Source organism: Lonchura striata, chromosome 5 (genome assembly GCF_050655825.1).
Source record: "Lonchura striata isolate lonStrDom1 chromosome 5, ASM5065582v1, whole genome shotgun sequence".
Lineage (NCBI taxonomy): Eukaryota > Metazoa > Chordata > Aves > Passeriformes > Estrildidae > Lonchura > Lonchura striata.
The window spans coordinates 43,915,844-43,933,532 of NC_140707.1; the positions used below are offsets into that span (position 1 = coordinate 43,915,844).

Consider the following 17,689-nt stretch of genomic DNA (forward strand, 5'->3'; position numbering starts at 1 on the left):
GATTATTGTAATGCTGATCCACTTCTCCCATCTTTCTTTGGATGTGTATGCAAGCCCAGTTCTTTCAGTCCTTTCTTGTAAGTAATTTTTTTGAAAGGGTTGTCATTTTTTTGCTCTCTGTACTTTGCAACATCTTTCTTAAAATCCAGAGCAAACACTGCTTCAGCTGAAGCATTTCATTTTGCTGAGTAGAATAAAATTTGTCATATTTTCTAAGCAAGATTCCTATGTGCTGCTTTTCAAATTAACTACTAAAAAAATCACACTGTGAGTTTTTATTCTGCCTTTGCTCACTCTTCAGTCTATTATGCTGGTTTATAGAAGTAGCACCATAAAGGGAAAGCAAACTGTGTGTAGCACAATGAATACGCTGGTTTGTCTCTCATAGGATGGGATTCAGTGTACAAAATACAAGAAAATAAGATTCCAAAATACTAGTGAATGAACATTGTAATATAGATATTAGATATTTTTTCATGGAACATTGTAATAGCATTACAGTTTCTTGAGTGTTCCATTTCTTCTGTTACCCATTTATTCTTTCTAACACATGTAAAACATATTTGACGTTTATAATAATGGAATTATTAGGCATGTTACTGACATCAAGGTTTAAGGGACTGGGTGACACCGGGAATTTATGTTCCACTTTAATCCATTTATCAGCCTCCTCTGGGAACAGATTTTAAATCTAACTCAAGCCATACCAATTTGGGGGGAAAAATCTTCTTAATCCAACAGCCTGGAAAACATGTAAATGTATGAAATTGTTGTCTAGGTTTCCCCCTCATCTCTCTCTTTTTTATGAAGGAAAATATTAATCGTTTATGTGATGATTTTCTCTTTGAAATCACATAGCTACTTGTTCAGATCTGTCATTTTTCAGTTCAAGAATTAAGAGAGATGATACCACTGCATGATGCAGATATATGAGACATTAAAGAATTTAAATATAAAATGATATGATTCCATAGAGTAGTAAGTAGGTGGCCATTAATTACTTCTTTACACATCAAAGCAATTTTCTTTTCATAATCAAATATTTTATAAAAATATTTTTCTAGATTTCCTTGGTCATTGTTTTGTTTTAATTTTGTCAGGGAGGAAAGCTTTTGAGTGTATTTCTGTTATGCAAATGTGTACAGTAGCACTAAAACCAGTTGCTTCAAGGGTATGTGAAGAGGCAGTGTAGGTTGCCTAAACTTAGTCAGTCCTGACTGAGGTCGCCTGTTCCCCTGTAATAAAACTTCTTTGCTCTTTCTGATCTACAAACTTAGTGAAGATTCCACTTCGTTAGTAATGAGTTGTATAAAACCAGGCTCTGAAGTACTCTAGTGTGAATCCAGATTCATTGAATGCTGATGTAAGCAGGATCAGAATTGGGCACATTATATGACTCATGCTGATGTAGTCAATTATCTTTATAATGTAAGAAATAGTAAGAGAAAAATTATTGCCAGTCCTTGATTTTTGACATTGGCATTCAGGCACATATCTAGAGAAATTCAACTTCAGAACCATGTATTGTACATGTTCAGTCAGAATAGTTTGCTGCATACTGAGATGCCAATCTTAGGGTTTAAGATGAAAAATACACTCCTTTTAGTCAAATATTTATGAGTAGAACCCAATGTGTTTAATCCTTGTTGACCTTTACATAGTTATGACACATATATCATCTCTTGGTTATCCTTACTGTTTCTTTGTTCTAGGAAAAGTAAAACAAGAAGTTAAATAGTCCCTAAGGGTAAGTTAAAATGTAGACTACTGCGATGTTGCATGGCTGTCTTTCAAGCCAAGTTGATGACTGTTCAAAGCAATAAAAGATCTTACTAGATGATGCCATTTAAGAAAAAAAATGTACTTTTGAGTATTAGTTTATGTATTTTGTGTTCTAGTATTGTAAACAATATGTTGTATTGTAAACAATATGTAATACAAATATATATTTATTTGTGTTATATATGTAAAGCCTAATTCATGGGTTTCTCTTTAAACAATAGCATTCAAAATTAGTCTAACATTTAATCTAATTTCAAACACATCTAAATGTTCTTTCTGATTCAAGGCTGGAAGGAAAGTCACAATGATCATTTAGTCTGATTTCTTGCTTAATATATATTTTAGGTATTTAATTCATAAATTGCTGCTTATAATTCAGCACCAGAATTAGCAGGCACTTTGAGACAGAATGGTACCCAAAAATATACTTAGAACTTAATTAAAAATCATCCAGAAATACAAACTCTTACTAAATTCTTTCTTAAGTAATTACTTTTTTCTTAATTACTTTTAGTGTCAATTGTAAGTAGCCTGATTTGAGCTTGTATAGCTATATTTTTATCACTTAGTTTTGCTGTGTCTTGTTTTTCTAATTTTTGTCAGTTAAATAGTAAATATATCAATACAAAGCGAGTGCTGCTGCACAGATCACTTCTTAAACTTTTCTTTGAGAATCTAGACAGATGAAGTTAATTAAGGTTCTCAGTGTGTTGCTGATGTTCTTCAAAGGCCTTCTTTAAACATTTTCTTTTGTAATCAGGCTAAATCTATGTACTGTCTTGAAAGCAGCTTTGCTGAGAGGAACGTTGGGGTCCTGGTGGACAGCAAGCTGACTGTAGGCCAGCAATGCACCCTCATGGCAAAAATGGCCAATAGTATCTTGGGCTGCATTTGGAAGAGCCTTGTCTGCAGGTCAGTGACGTGTCTCTACTCAGCAGCACTGGTAAGGCTGACCCTGGAATACTGTTTGTAGTAGTTGGCAGTAATATTGTAGTGAAATCTCAGCTGATCTTAACATTTTCTCTTCACTGGAAACTTCTCCAGAGATACAATGGTGACATGAAAATCTTTCCTGTATCTTGTGGACATTGCACCTGTTGGAAGGATGACTTTCTTCCTACCTTGAAACTAATTTTTATGTAAACATCCATGTACTTAAAGCAGTGATTTGCACCCTGCCTGCAAAACATAAATAAATAATAATGGAGGAAAATAAAGTCTTCAGTGTTTGATAGATTGTCTCATAAAGTCTTTTTCAGCAACTGAAGTTTTGATTTGAGTTGTGAGTAGTGATGTAGATCGTCATCTTATAGTTGTAACTGATGACTCCCAGAACTAGTCTTTTTGTCCTTTTTTCCCACTTTTTAGAGATGTCAGAGAAAGGCTTATATACTGTCAGTGGATAGAATGCTTGGCTTTCTTGCAAAAATATTGCATACTATCTATACATGACACCCCTTATCTCTAAACTGATCTTTCTTCTGGTCATGATGTTTGGTGTGCTACCTAGGCCTAATTTCTAAAGACAGAAACTGATTAAATTTTTATGTGTCTTTGATTTACCACATCTAAGTGAATTCATAATTTGTATTACTAGGAATTTTTGAACTGATAAAGTAATTTTTAGGGGAAAAAAGGTAATTTTAGAAAAACTGTGTAATAAGGTGAATTGAACATTCTTATCTATACAGAGTGATGCAAATGAATGTGAGCTGCTTTTTCTGTGCCTTAAACTGGTCAAAGTGAGTCCAGCTGGGGTCCAGAAAGCAGAATGCTGTGCCAGTGTGGTGGTACCTAGAACCACCAAAACAGAACACATGTATCAGTGTTCTATTTTATTTTGTAGGGCTAATCCAGCAAGCTTCATTATGTGGCTTCCCCTGACTACCTCAGATGTGGATGTGTGATTTCTGTAACCATATGCATTGCCATAAATGTGAGTTAGTTACTGAATGGGAATGGAGTTTATATAGCTTTGGTAAAAAAATAATTGAAGAACCGCATCTCAAAGATTTTGCATGAAATTTGATTTCATAAAATGAGACTGAAAATGTAAATAGATTAAGAATTTGATTATGCAATCCTCACAAGAAGAAGTTTCCAGTGGAAATAATAGTATTTGTGGCAAAAATTAAAATTTCTGGTATGATTATTTGTAACATTCGTGATTCAAAGTTAAATGCTAGGGCTTCAGCATTTTTATTAGCTATTTCAGAATGCTCATTTGGGGACCTGGAGGACTTTCTTATTTTCTAGCTACAGTGCAGGCTCATAATTGATTGGAATATTTATTCTATTAATTTACAGGTATGCATAATATGTCTTACTTGCCACAAGGCTTTTCTAAGAATACCGTTGAAAAGTTAACCCTTCCCTGAATAATGACAGTAACCTCCATGCCAAAATATAGGTCAAGTTTTTAAACTTCGTTGGTTAAAGAAGTTTAAAATAGTAATTATAATCTTCCTGTGTATTTAAGTAAAAGAAACAGCAATGAAAAGGAAACTGCTTCAAATCAATTCCCCTTACTATTTAAATCTATTTATAGAATCACTAATCAATGCCTAATTCATAAAAACCTTGGGAGAATATAATACTGTTCCTTATATGCACTTCTTTGCAAGTGTGAGTGTTCTTAGGCAGTATCCTCATGGTTAGCTCCAGGTCCTAGCTGTCAGTGATACCGTATGTAGTAATCTTTACTGATAAACTTAGCCCCTAATCAATAATTTCACAGACTGGGAATGTAAAACATGATATAGTCCTTCGAATGAGAGTTATGTTAGTTGATGAGTTTGTAAAAACAATATGACACTTGTCTTCTAAATAATACTGCAGAAGTCTCTTGTAAATCCTTTGGCAATTTTTTCTAATCCTTTACAAGTTGTAAAATCATAGCTGAAAGGCAGGCAGAAATGGAATGCACAAGTAAGACATCTGTTATTGTTATATCAATGATGATGTATAACCAGCTCTGCAGTAATAACATTTTAACAAGGACTAGAGTCTTATCCAAAATGAGATCTCATCCACTTCCACGTCTTCATTTGCTGAATTCATAAGAATGAAGTTTATAATTGGGAAATGTTACCAGTTAGTGCTTGTTGGACATCACAGGTATGCTACAGTCTGATTTGGATTAATGGCTTTGAAGCCAAGTCATATTTTAACAGATAGCAGTATCTGTAAACCAGCTTCAAAGTAATGTATTTGTGTGCTGCTTATAAAAGTATTCACCATTACTAAATACACTAACACTGTATTTTACAAGTTCAGCACAGTGAATATATATTCTAAGTATTAATGTATATTCTAATCCATTAAAGACAAGCAGCATAATATAATTCATTTAGAGGAGGTTTTACAAATCAGAAGTGTGGAGGGCTAGTCTGGGACAATTTTAATGTGTAGATGCAGATTTCTTTGAGAGACTGTATTATTGCATTGATTCAAAAACAAATTCTTATTAACTACACTTTTAGTGTCATATAAGATATAAAGAGTTAAATTTTCAACTTGTTTGAAATTGGTACAAAGATACAAAACTGTTAAATAGAGACAGCTTGGGAATGGCAGGGAACTTTTCCAGCTCTAGTGGAAAATGGGGAGAAAATATATTTTTTTTACTGTTATACTTTTTGGCCATGCATCAGTAGAAACAAAACAAGCCAAGGAAGAAATATCTGTGTACTTCTTTCTTTCCTTAAAACCTTTTGGTTTAATCAATGGTAAAATAGGTAATTGTGCATTCTAGTATATCTCAATACTGATTTATCCAGTAACAGCTAGTTAGCTCTTCATTTTTGTGACTTCATTGTGGAGTTAATATGAACTGAAAAAATGAGACCCATTCCATTGTTCTGTATGATTAAGTGTCAAGGTTTTGACTTTAGTCTAACAGCCCATAGGAGTTGACCCAAGAATGTCTATGGGATTTGGTCCAAAAATCCAATGATCCAAAAGCTTCCTTGTAGGGTTTTTAAACTCAATACTTTAGCTTTCAAGTTCTTGGACTTTCTGTGTTTGTTTTGTTACTGACACAGCAGTACAATATGCCTTATTTTGTTATTATTTATTACTTTAAAAATATCTTTGTAAGTATAAATCTTTTACCCTTTTACCAAGATAGAATCTTACTGGAATTAGAAAAATGGATTGATTTGCTCTTGAAGAGTCTTGGATTTCTTTGCAGGAAAACCAGGCAATGTGGCAGAATATTGTGTGTGATTTTTTTATCTTTTACAAAGTATCATGCATTAGTGTGGCAGTAATTACCCCAATATGCATTTGTTTTCCTTTAAAGTTATTCTAGTTCAGAGGAATACACACCTTTTATCTTCTTAAGCCAAGAAGATGTACCTGTTTCTGTTGTTTTTAAAAAGCATTGTATTACCACTATGCTGTGCTTTAAAGAATATGCCTACCTTTGTCTTTTAGAATTGCAAATGCTGCTTCGCTTATGGAAGAGCTTTTAAACAGATCCTACTGGAAGAACACTCAGGGGTCTAGTATATATTTAGATATATTAGATACATTCAGATTCTTGAAATATTATTAGAGAGAGAAACCCTACTAGGACTTTTGTAACCATGGGAAATTAACTTCCCAGATACAGAATGGAGAACAAATGTTACTGTTAATGTCAGTATCCAGTTACATATTTGTGATGGGTAACCTTTTTTCATTGTCCTTTCACTAAATTTATAGACTACAATGTTGATCTTAAACTTAATGTGTAGACTAATGAAGACATTTATAAATTGTAGTGAGACCACAGATGTTATTGAGAAAGAAAATATCATACTGAAATAGCATTCTTCAAGAAGTGCTTCAAGGAACTATTCGATTTAATATTTCTGTTAATGACACTGGCAAAACAAAAGTGGTAGGTGTTAGAGCAGACAAGAGATAAGATTCCATGCAAAAATACCTTACTGCTGGCTAACCTTGAAGTATGCAGCAATACAAAATACAAATTTTGTACAAAATGAAATGAAAGTCTCTAATATGAGGTTAAAATAACAACAATTTCTGCTATAAGTTACACTTTTTTTTGACTGCAAACCTGTAAAGAGCAGGAGGTTCTTGTGGGTCTGGTACATTTATAGTTAAGTCAGGTAAGTGCTAAACAAGACTGATATATCTGAACATCACCTGGAATACTGTGATGCATTTTTGGTTGTCTGCTTTTATTAAAGATGTGTTCAACTTAGATGGGTGCAGCTAAAAGGTAAACCTCAAGGAAATTGAAGAGCTTGGGTTGCTTAGTCTAGTAAACAGAGACTGAGAGGTGGTACAATAGTTACCCATGAAAACATGAATGGACCATAAACCACAAGGCAGGAGAAAGACATTGCCTAAAGTAAAGGGCAGTTATCAAAAGAGCAGTTTATCAGAAACTGGGCTATTATTAAACATGAACTGAAAAATTGTGTTACTCCTTATAAAATGAGGTATTGCAGCTCCTGTATGAATAGATGCAACAAAGAGCAAGATAGTTTCCACTACAAAGTTTAATAAATGTATGTAAGAGTTTTTAGATGGTTTTTAGTTGTTACATGTATGTGGTTTTTTCGGGTTTTTTTTCTCTTTTTCAGTAGATAAACACCACTCAACACTCTTTTCATAAATATCACAAACACACACAATCTGTTTTCCCAGGTAAGGCACAGAGGGCTTTGAACTTCTTTTTCTACTGCATGACTCTTCACCTACCCTCAGTGAAATCTAATCCCTGTTGTTTGATGAACTGTTCTCTTTCTCACCTTATTTTGATTGTTTAGGTCCATGGATGGTTCAAAAATGACTTCTTTCATAATGTTTGGTTTGTTTCATGCAAGAAGCTAATGATGAAAAATGTAGACAATACAACTGACCTAATATTATGTCTTCTCATGCTTGTCCCTATCTGGAGTTCTCTGTTGTGTGTAAATCATGACATCATCTTCAGGAAGTAATTATTCTTCATCCATGTTGAGTGAATATATCTGTGATAAAAACAAACTTTGTTTTCAAGAAAAGAAGTTAATTAAACATCGTTCATTATTCAGAACTGTAGGCATACCATTTGAAAGCTTACTGGTTATGCTTAAAAAATTCTTTAAAATATTGAAAATTGCTCTTTAAGTTTCAGAATTTTGAAAGTAGAATTAATCTGAAGTTTTATTATGCCATGATTTACTTTGTAATTGTCTCACATTTTTACTTTGGTTTTCAACAAGCTTGACTTTAAAGAAATACGGGAAGAGGTCTGTCTGTATTAGCTTTTATTAAACCAATTGAAATATTTGAAAAAGTTATGCTTACAGGCACAGAAGCCTCTCTTCCATGTGTGAAATAGAAATAGCAGCAAAATCAAAGTTGAGAACAGTTGCTCAGAGATAGCAGACATGCATCAATTCAGCCATCTTTGAAAGAAAAGCAGTTGGTACTTGTGGAAGAGACAGAATAATATGGGGCTAGGGGAGAATAGGAGAGAAAGACAGACACTTATCTGTAGGGGAAAAAAGGTGCTTGTTGGATGTGAAACACTGGTTTGTCCAAGAGAGAAGGAAGGGAGATTAAAATGTGCTATAAAACCACTTTCCAGCATTCATGTTATTTGGCATTCTGGTAGAGTTGCAGGTTTTGCTTACCAGAATTTGAAAAGTGTTTCTGGTATTTACCTGAGCATAAGGGCTTAGTGTGTGAGCCATCAGAGAGGAAGGAATGAAAGATCAGAAACAGAGTGACTATTGAGAGGTGTTCACATATGGGTACTTAATCCTCTCTAGTGTGTGTCTGTTCACTCCAAGTAGTTTTACACTGATCATAGGTCTTGCAATGGCAAGTTACTGGAATAAACTGTTTACATTCCTGAAAGTGCAGTTGTACAATTGAAAGATAGTGGTGGTTCTGTGGAGAGATTATGTACTACAGTAATAATAGGGATTTTACGTTTCATGCTCAAATATGGTCTTCATTCATTCAGTGTCTTTGGATTGTACCTAGGATGTTCCTGGTAGTGAGCTTTCTGAGGCTAGAGACTGTTAGAACATCAAGGTGGTTCTTGAAAAATATCTCTAAAATGACATCTTCTGGAATTCCTTATAATTGGTTTGTGATTTTTTTTCTTGAAGTGCCAAGTACAATTTTATTTGACAGATGTAATTTCCTCTGTGGTCATCAGGTATCTCTTTCAAACAAACACAATCTTTTTGTAGAGGCTTTTTAATAAAAGCCTCCTTTGGATAGTTAACGGTTCTGTGGATGGTATCACAAGATATTTTTTTAGTGTGGATGGGATGGCATCTAAGCTTGCCCAATGTGAATAAGTGTGAATGCACATCTGTGTGTGTGTGTATGTATCAGATGGTTGCAGATTTATGAAGAAAAGTTTATAAGTCTGTGGGGTTTTGTGTGTATTAGCTTGTAGACTACCATCTTTGATCTTGACCTGACTATCAAGAAAACATCTTATTATTGGAGTATTTCAGAGGCAGTTTGAAAAGCGTTATGGTTATTGAATACAGGATTTCAATTAATGGGAGAGTCCAGTTTTCTAGTCATGATGATGGGAATGTTATTCATATGTCTAATGGAGTATGGACTTGGTGCTACGTATCTAATGGTGAGTAATTGTTCTTTTATTTAGCTTTGAAAGCTGCTGCTTTTGATTAAGACATGAGGAAAGTTTATCTTTTTTTATCTTTTGATCCTAAAAGTTTATCTAGGATATTCAAAAATGCCAGCTACCCTACTCCTGCTTCTGTCCTTAGACCGTCTTGATTACAGCAAAGTGCTGTGGGAGAAAGAAAATCCTTTTGCCTTTCAAGCCTTCTTTTTCTAGTTTATCTGCACTCAAGCTGACCTTTGCTAGCCCTGTTTCTAATTCTCATATACTCATTTTTAGTAGAGGATATGTGTTGTAAGTAACCAGGGTCAAATTTCTGGGCCCTTGTATGTTAACCCAATGATTTCTAGCCCCTTTTAATCCTTTTCTACACCAGCAGCTGTAGTAATAAGGGTCAAGGGGCTGCTAGGGATTGAGGTCATTAGCTTTTGGGTTCTATTTATTCATTTTGTTGGTGTTTTTCACTGGTCAATCTTAATGGATATTATCCATTCAGCTGTATGGTATTAGAAGACCATTTGACCTTGCCAACAACATGAAGATTTAATTTTCAAGTTTCTTTTACTTTGGCTATAAACTGGATACTACTTTTTAGATGTGGGAAGAAATTATCTCATGTTTCATTATGCTGTGAAGTGTCTTTATATCAGTTTGAATACCTCAACAGTAATGTGTATAAAATCAGACCCCACTGAAGGAATAAAAAACTCCAGTGAGGTAAAAGAAACCTTTTAAGGATTTCATTGTTATTAATGATAATTTGTTGGGAAAGGACTGTTTGGAACAAGTAAACTGCTAGGTTTTATATTGCTCCTTAAACCAGCACCTTTATCATTGCTTCAGCATGTATTTATCTTTCTTTCACAGAACCACCAGAACACACAGCCTGAGTATTTGGGTCTATTACTATTTTGTAAATGTAGCAAAATAGTGATGCACACTGTAAGAAAACAGTAAGAAAAATAGAGTTTTTATGGCCATCAGCTAGCCACTATGAATGCAAAGCTAAATAGATTCTTAGACTTCCCTCACTTGTACACAAGGTTAGGTAAGACAATAGACATTAGCACATTACCTGAAAATTGGCAAATTTGTGCTTTTATGAACTTCAGCAGAAAAAACATGCCACACAGCAGATTCTTCACTGTGTCAAGCTTTTAGCATTCTTTCTTCTGCTGTAGTTAAAATAGTTTGCTTTATGCCTTAACGTTGTCAGCTGCTGCTGGTGAGAAGCAATTCTTTCACAGTGAGGAGGAAGGAGTTTCTTGTATTTGATGTTTTTAGTGATATGGATGCATGCTCACTGGGTATTGTACTGAGATCAGCTAACTCATTTCATTAAGAAGTCCTTTAGATAGCAGTTATATTTGGTTACCACTGAGTTGGTATGGATCTGAACCAGAAACACAGAAGTGAAAGGCTTTCTATCCTACTAACAATTTCCTGAACCTTCCATTCTCCTATATTAAGAGGGGTTTTTATAGAGTGGAAAAATGCCTCATCATAAAGCTGTAAAGTTAAAACTGCAGCCCCTCTCCCTTCCCCAACACTCCTTAAACTGTGGATCTTGTTTGCTATGGGAAGTGAGCTGCAGGAGGAAGCCAGATGGCAGCTGTATTGAGCTGCCGCTTTGTTGTGCAGGATGGGTGCCCCTCCTCCCTGCTCCAAAGCAAATGTTGATTCACGAATGAGGGGTTTATATATCTGAATGAGGGATTAATATGATTTCTTTAAATGTCTGCTCTTTAAATAGTTTGCAAAAGGAATTGATCCTGTGCTCATAATAAGAAACAGTTTGAGACATGTATGTGGCAAAGTTGTATAATTTTAAGGTGGACTTTCTAAAATGGTGCATATAGCCATTGTTAATTTATTGCTCCAGCTAAACTGCCTGAAGGTGCTGTGCCAGCACAGCCTGCTTCTTTTGAAACATACTCCAAAGAGTATGTTTATATTTTATTTTAAGGTAAAATATAATTATTTTATCAGCAATGGACTAAAATTGCAGAAAGTGTTAAAATATTTTTAATTTACAAATTTAAAGTCAGAGAATGCTTATTAAATGATAAGAGGAAAATACATTAGGTGATTTACTTCACAGAATCTCTACCAAATCTTTGAGTGTTTCATGGCACTTAAAAGCATTTATTAAAATTCTAAGGGGCTGAGTTTCTTTCTAATTTTTATTTGAATTTCTTTATAAAACACAACTTGTGTAAGTTTGTATACTTTTTAATTGTTGGCAGACATATTTGATTACCATTGTATTTATGATGCAGAATACTTAGGAGTTGTAAATTTCTGAGTGTGCCAAGTTGGATCTTCAGTTAAGACCACATACATAGTATAAGTTTTATGATGATAAAACAGAACTTTATTTCTTTCACTGATTACTAAGATCATCTTTTTGTAAATCCAAGAACAATGAACAGTTGTAACTGCAAAGCTCACCATAAGCACTTTTTTCTGTATATCCAGTGCTGAATTCTCTCTGGCACAGTTGTCAAATGCATGTTCCAGGCTCAGTCTTTTGCCATAAACTGCATTCTAAAAGTGCAATGGAAATAGCATAAAAACATAAGAATTAGGAAATTGTGTTATTAACAGACTGCATTTTTAACCACCATGGGGGATTTATTTAGACTGCCTAGTGTGCAGAATGTGTTTTTAAATGTAAAATAGCTACTGAGAAAAAATTCAGATTCTCAGATGAATGTTAGTAATGAGCTTAACAAAATATATTTAGAAATATATACTAAAAAAAATTGTGGTTTTCCCTGCTATTTTCTTCTTCTTTTTCTTGCTGTCTTACTCTCTTTCTGATGTCAGTTTGTATCTTTTATAATGTAGGTATAAGATGAGAGAAAATGGGGGAATAACTCTGTAGTAGAGATGGAAAGAGTTAAATTAACTGGGTCAGAATGCTAAAACTGATATTCCTCCATCTCAACATACGACATTAAAGAGTAGTTTGGGATGCCTGGTATCATCATGACTAGTAATATACATAATATCAGTAATATTCAGGATCATTCAGAATTGACGTGCGTATGGTTTATAAATAAATAAATAAATACGCATTATGTGTCTTTGTGCATATTACAGATATATAATAGGCAGACATATATGTTGAAATCTATGTTTCACATCAAATCTCTATAGCATGCTTCATGAGGGAGACAAGACCCATGTGTTTTGCAGAAGCTTTTAAAGCTGTTTCATTTATTTTATTAGCCTTTAATGAATGTAATTAGAACCCAAGTAATTAAATGCAATTGTGCTCAGTATGTTCCTGTTGTAAATTGCCCTAAACAATGTGCATGGTGTGAACAAATTTGTGGGATTAATAGAGGATAGATAATGTTTTTGGATAGTATTTCACACTAAACGGCCGCAGAGAGAAACAAAGAAGCTGGCGCAGTGTCATTAATCTTAGTCAACTGGCAGTTCTGGTGTAATTTGCATGACTTAGGCAGTGACACAAGATGGGGCTAGCTTGGGATGGGTGTTAGATCACTAGGATACATATGTATTTATTTCTCTTTAGTACTCTGATTTACAAGTAGAAGTTTGTTTTAAGAAACCGATTCATTCTGGTTTCATCTTTGTTTTTATCTTAGATTAATAGAATTACTGGCAGTATATTGTATGTGTTCCTTTGTTTTTATAGTTAGCATATTGGTTTATGGATATTAAAAAACATCTGTGCATCCTTATCACCACAGAAGAAAAGCAGATGTGCTGTGATTGGATAGTGTGCTGCTAGTGGAATAGATTTCGTTCTTCACTCTCTCTGATGTGTCTTGTTTCCTAGCTTAAAAAAAACCAAACAGGGTTCAGTAAAACACTTCCAATTTGCTTTCTGAAAAACCTTATATTAGTTGTAGATAATATATGCATTTTCATTTTACATTCCTTTTGCCCACATGATTTTCTAAAAATTATTGAATGCATGCAATCTGACTCAGCAGAAGAATAACTCAACAACCATAAAATACTTCTTATATTTTAGTTGAGTAATACATTTTCACAAAACAGTAGTGACCACTGCAGTTAATTTTCCCAACAATTTTTAGACACCCTGTTTGGGTTAGTTTAATTTTTCTTAAACTTAGAGCTGGCTGAAAATGTCTGTCAAACTGAGCTGTTTTGCTGAAAGTCTAAACAAAAATATTCCACTAGCTTGCAGTTTTAGAAGGAGTCGGAATTAATTTGAGTCTTGTTAGCTGAGTGTTTATGTTCCTGACCGTAACATTGTTTTCAAAATACTTCCTGTAGAAAGTTAATCTTTTTATATATGTTATGGTCCCATTTGTGAGAAAAGGGAGTATTGTCCAAAATTGATCTCGACCCATCTCATGACACCAAAATGTTCCTATAAACATTTTTTTTGTATATTATCCACTGCCTGTTTTGATGAAGAACTGTGCCAGAATCACACATGCTGAACTTATGAATGTAATATCTGTGGAAGATATTATTCTGTTAATTGTGTTCCTTCCGCACACCCTATTGCCTTGTTATTATGTATTACTATGGTGTTAACTTAGACGTGTAGTAAAATTGACTGGTAACTAAACTGGGGATCTTCAAAAACCCTTGAGAAATTGCAGTCCTGACAGATAAACAGGAAGGGATTTGTGCTTCAGCAGCATCAGTGGATCTTTTAATTGTAATTTTTCAACATGGGAAGGTTGCATTCAACCAAATCTGAGGAAGAATGAAATAGGGTGTTCAGAGACTGTCTAGCAAGTAGTTACCTGTTGGGCAAATCCTATGAGCTATACTTCTTATATTTTAAAAATAATATATTTAATCAAAGCTTTTTCATCCTTTTAAAAATTGCATTGTTAAATAGCAAAAATAAGGAATTTAAAAAACAGATTTTATGGGCAACCTTGAGTCCTCTTCAATGGCTTGATGATGCTAAATGTTTATGTTTTTATCATTGCATACAAAACAATTGTAATCATACTCTTAATATGCGAAATGTGAAAATATCACAGCTGTTACACCAAACTTTGTATGGTAAATATAACAACAAATACTGATAAGGAAAATTTCCAGGCATTCAGTTAGGCCACCTAAATCTGAAATTAATTTGTCCCAAATGCTGTCTTGTCTCCTCAACTGTGAGTAAACAGTGCAAAAGTAACTGAATTGGAATTAGACATGTGAATTATTCTACCTTTGATGAAAAAAGATTAACCATGTATTGATAAAGAAGGTTATGAAAGTATGTGGAGGAAATTATTTATAGGCTTAACTGCACAAATGTTAAAGCACAATGGTCTGCTTACCTGGAAAGCTGCCTGATGGAGAAGAACCTGGATGTTCTAGTCAACAGCCAGGTGGACACAGTCCAGTTTGTGCCCAGGTAGTGAAGAAAGCTAATGACATCCTGGTCCATATGAGCAATAATGTGGCCAGCAGGACCAGAGCACTGCATTGTCCCCCTGTACTCTGCATCTCAAATCCTGTGTTCAGAACTGGGCCCCTTACTACAAGAAGGACATTGAGGTGCTGAAGTGTGTCCAGAGAAGGTCAGTGGAGCTGGGGAAGGGTCTGTAGCACAGTTCCTATAAGGAGCAGCTGAGGGAGCTGGGAGTGTTTAGCCAGAGAAAAGGCTGAAGGGGGAGCCTTAATTGCTCTCTACAACTGCCTGAAATGGGAGTGTACTGAGGTGGCCATTAGTCTCTTCTACCAGGTAACGAGTGTCAGGACCAGAGAAAAATGCTTCAAATTTGCCAGGGACATTTAGACTGGGTGTTAGGAACATCTCTTTTGCTGAGAGGATTATCAAGTGTAGGAACAGGTTGTCTGGGTTTAGTCACTGTCCCTGAAGGTATTTAAGACATGTAGATATAGTACTTTAGGGACATGGTTTAGTGGTGGACTTGGCAGTGCTGTAATAATGGTTGTATGTGATATCTTATTAGTCTTTTCTGACTATGTGATTCTGTGATCCTCTGATTCTATGAAATATACCACTTCATATTTAATGTTACTTAGCTAACTTGAATTTTGCTTCTTCTTGACTTCCTAAGAGTTGACTTCAACACATTATTGGTGGTGTTTCCTTAAGAAGTCTAGAGTGTTTCAAGTAGTAATCTCAGTAATCTCTTTGTTTTAGAAGTACAATTAGATTTGTAGTTCTGAGTCTTCAATCTGTAGAATTTAGACTAACATAACCACACTTCTCATCAAATTACACTATTTTAGAGAAGTTGCAGGGATGTAGACAATTTGTTCTTTTTATATGAGAGCACAGTCTGCATTTTTTTTTATTTGTATGATACATAGATTATTGAGTAATCTTCAGTGTCCACAATACTACAATGGTTTAGCCTGCATACTTGTAAATACAATTTTTTCTTTAAGTAATACAAGTTTTGTAGATCTGGACGTTGAACTAGCTACTGGAGACAGCTCTGCTCACATGAAAATTCCTGAAATATAAAAGAGCTTGAACTCAACTTGCTTATTTGTGTGTCAACTCTACAGCTGTCCCATCATACTACAAAACATTCTTAGTTTTGTTTCTTACCCAAAGCATCTTAATAATAATATTTAAGAAGACTCCTACTAGCATCTAAGCAACTGAAACAATATAGACTATCTTTTGGTTCAGCAATTAAATGTTATTCTTCTGTCTTGTGGAAGAAAAGTTATATTGTTTTTTCTTTGATAACTAGTATAATGTACAAAACAGCAAAAGTAATTAATTAACAATTCATGAAAGTAATTGACTCCAATTAATATGCCATTGACCCAAGAACTGCTGTTCAACATTTAAAGACCAGGACCGTAATATTTATTATGAGGTCAGACATATCGATATAGCATTAAAATGAGTCACATTTGCTACACTGCATAGCAATTATGTTAATGCAAAAAATATCAATGTTACATAGATTTTAAGTGGAAAAAAGGTTATGTCATCCAGAATTTCTTATTTGGCAATTATGAAAGAGTATAGAGAAAATTATTTATGGGCTTTGCTGCACAAATGTTAAAGCACAATGGTCTGCTTACCTGTAGTAATGAATTCTGTAGGAGGCTGTTTCTTTTTTCTCCCCTTCAAACTGTTACCACATTTATATTTACATGAAGTTTGGGGAACTTCATCCTTCTGATCCATTAGACTAGATTGCTATAAGCTGTAGATTTCTAAAAGAATAATGGGATTTCCCAGGACTTTTTTCTGTTGTGTTTGTTCATAATGGAAATCTTAAACTCTTCTTTCTTCATGGCCCCTATGTTCTTCATGTATTTTGTGTCTGTTCTTCCATTAAACAAACTTTCTTTGAGTGTCAAAAGAGGATGTGGGAGAAGACCACATATATTTGGCCTGTCTATTTGCAATCAACAAAGCTGTATTGGGACATAGATTAGTTTAGCATTTAGCATAAGTTTAACATTTAGGTGTAAGGCCAAAATACAAGTAAAACATGAGTTCGCTTAACTTTTTCTTAACAATACCTATTTTTTCTTTTGGTATTTCTATTTCTATTTCTATTTCTATTGCTTTGGACTGTAACACTGTATTTCAGTTATCCAGCTGAAAAGAAGCCTGACCCTTTTTTTATTCAGAGCAAAACTGTGAGCATTGATCCTGAGTAATATATTATCAAACTGGAATGCCATTGAAAAGTTTGGTTTAATTTTGAGTGTTTCTAGGTATGTTAAAACAGTATGTGAAAGTGGATGGGCTTGAATTCTGGTTTTAAGCCCAAAATATTTTTTAGATTTTAGTTCATAAAAGCAAAAATGCAAACCTGAAAGAAGTCAAACTTCCTGCTTAAAGATCCTGAGAATGTACATGTACGAGCCAATTCACAGATCTTCCTTAATCATGTGATTAATTCTTTCACAGTTTGAGGTAAATGGGATAGATAATTCCTTATTACTCATGAAGAGGCAGAGACCACTGGTAAGATCTTCCTAGATGCCACACTAATTCAGATATTCTGGTACTGTTCCAAATCTTTTTCTGCTTCTAATTCTACATTCAGTGTTCATATCTCTAGTCTTACCTAGTTAAAGATTTTATATCTCCTTCCAGGAATTTACAGATCAGTTGCTTGAGGAAATGTGAAAGCTATAGCAAGGAATAGTTGCAAAATTAGTTTTTAAATTTGAAATAAATACAATATCTCAGAAAATGAAAAATTTCTTGGTGATACTAAGTGGCAATAATTTGTGCCTGCATTTTCTGGAATTATCAAGGTAGTGATTGATATGGTTTAGAATATTGTAGCAGGGACTGGTTTAGCTGCTGATGTGAGTGGGAAG

At 34.3% G+C, this 17,689-nt stretch overlaps 1 long non-coding RNA gene across 1 annotated transcript in view; it reads left to right on the top strand.

Annotated features, from left to right (window-relative positions):
* The window catches only part of LOC146767342 (uncharacterized), a 37,744-nt gene that overhangs the window by 6,841 nt on the left and 13,214 nt on the right, over positions 1-17,689 (top strand). The window contains exon 2 of the long non-coding RNA XR_014955603.1: positions 1-17,689. This exon is cut by the window's right edge and continues 13,214 nt beyond it. This is a non-coding gene — a long non-coding RNA (uncharacterized LOC146767342).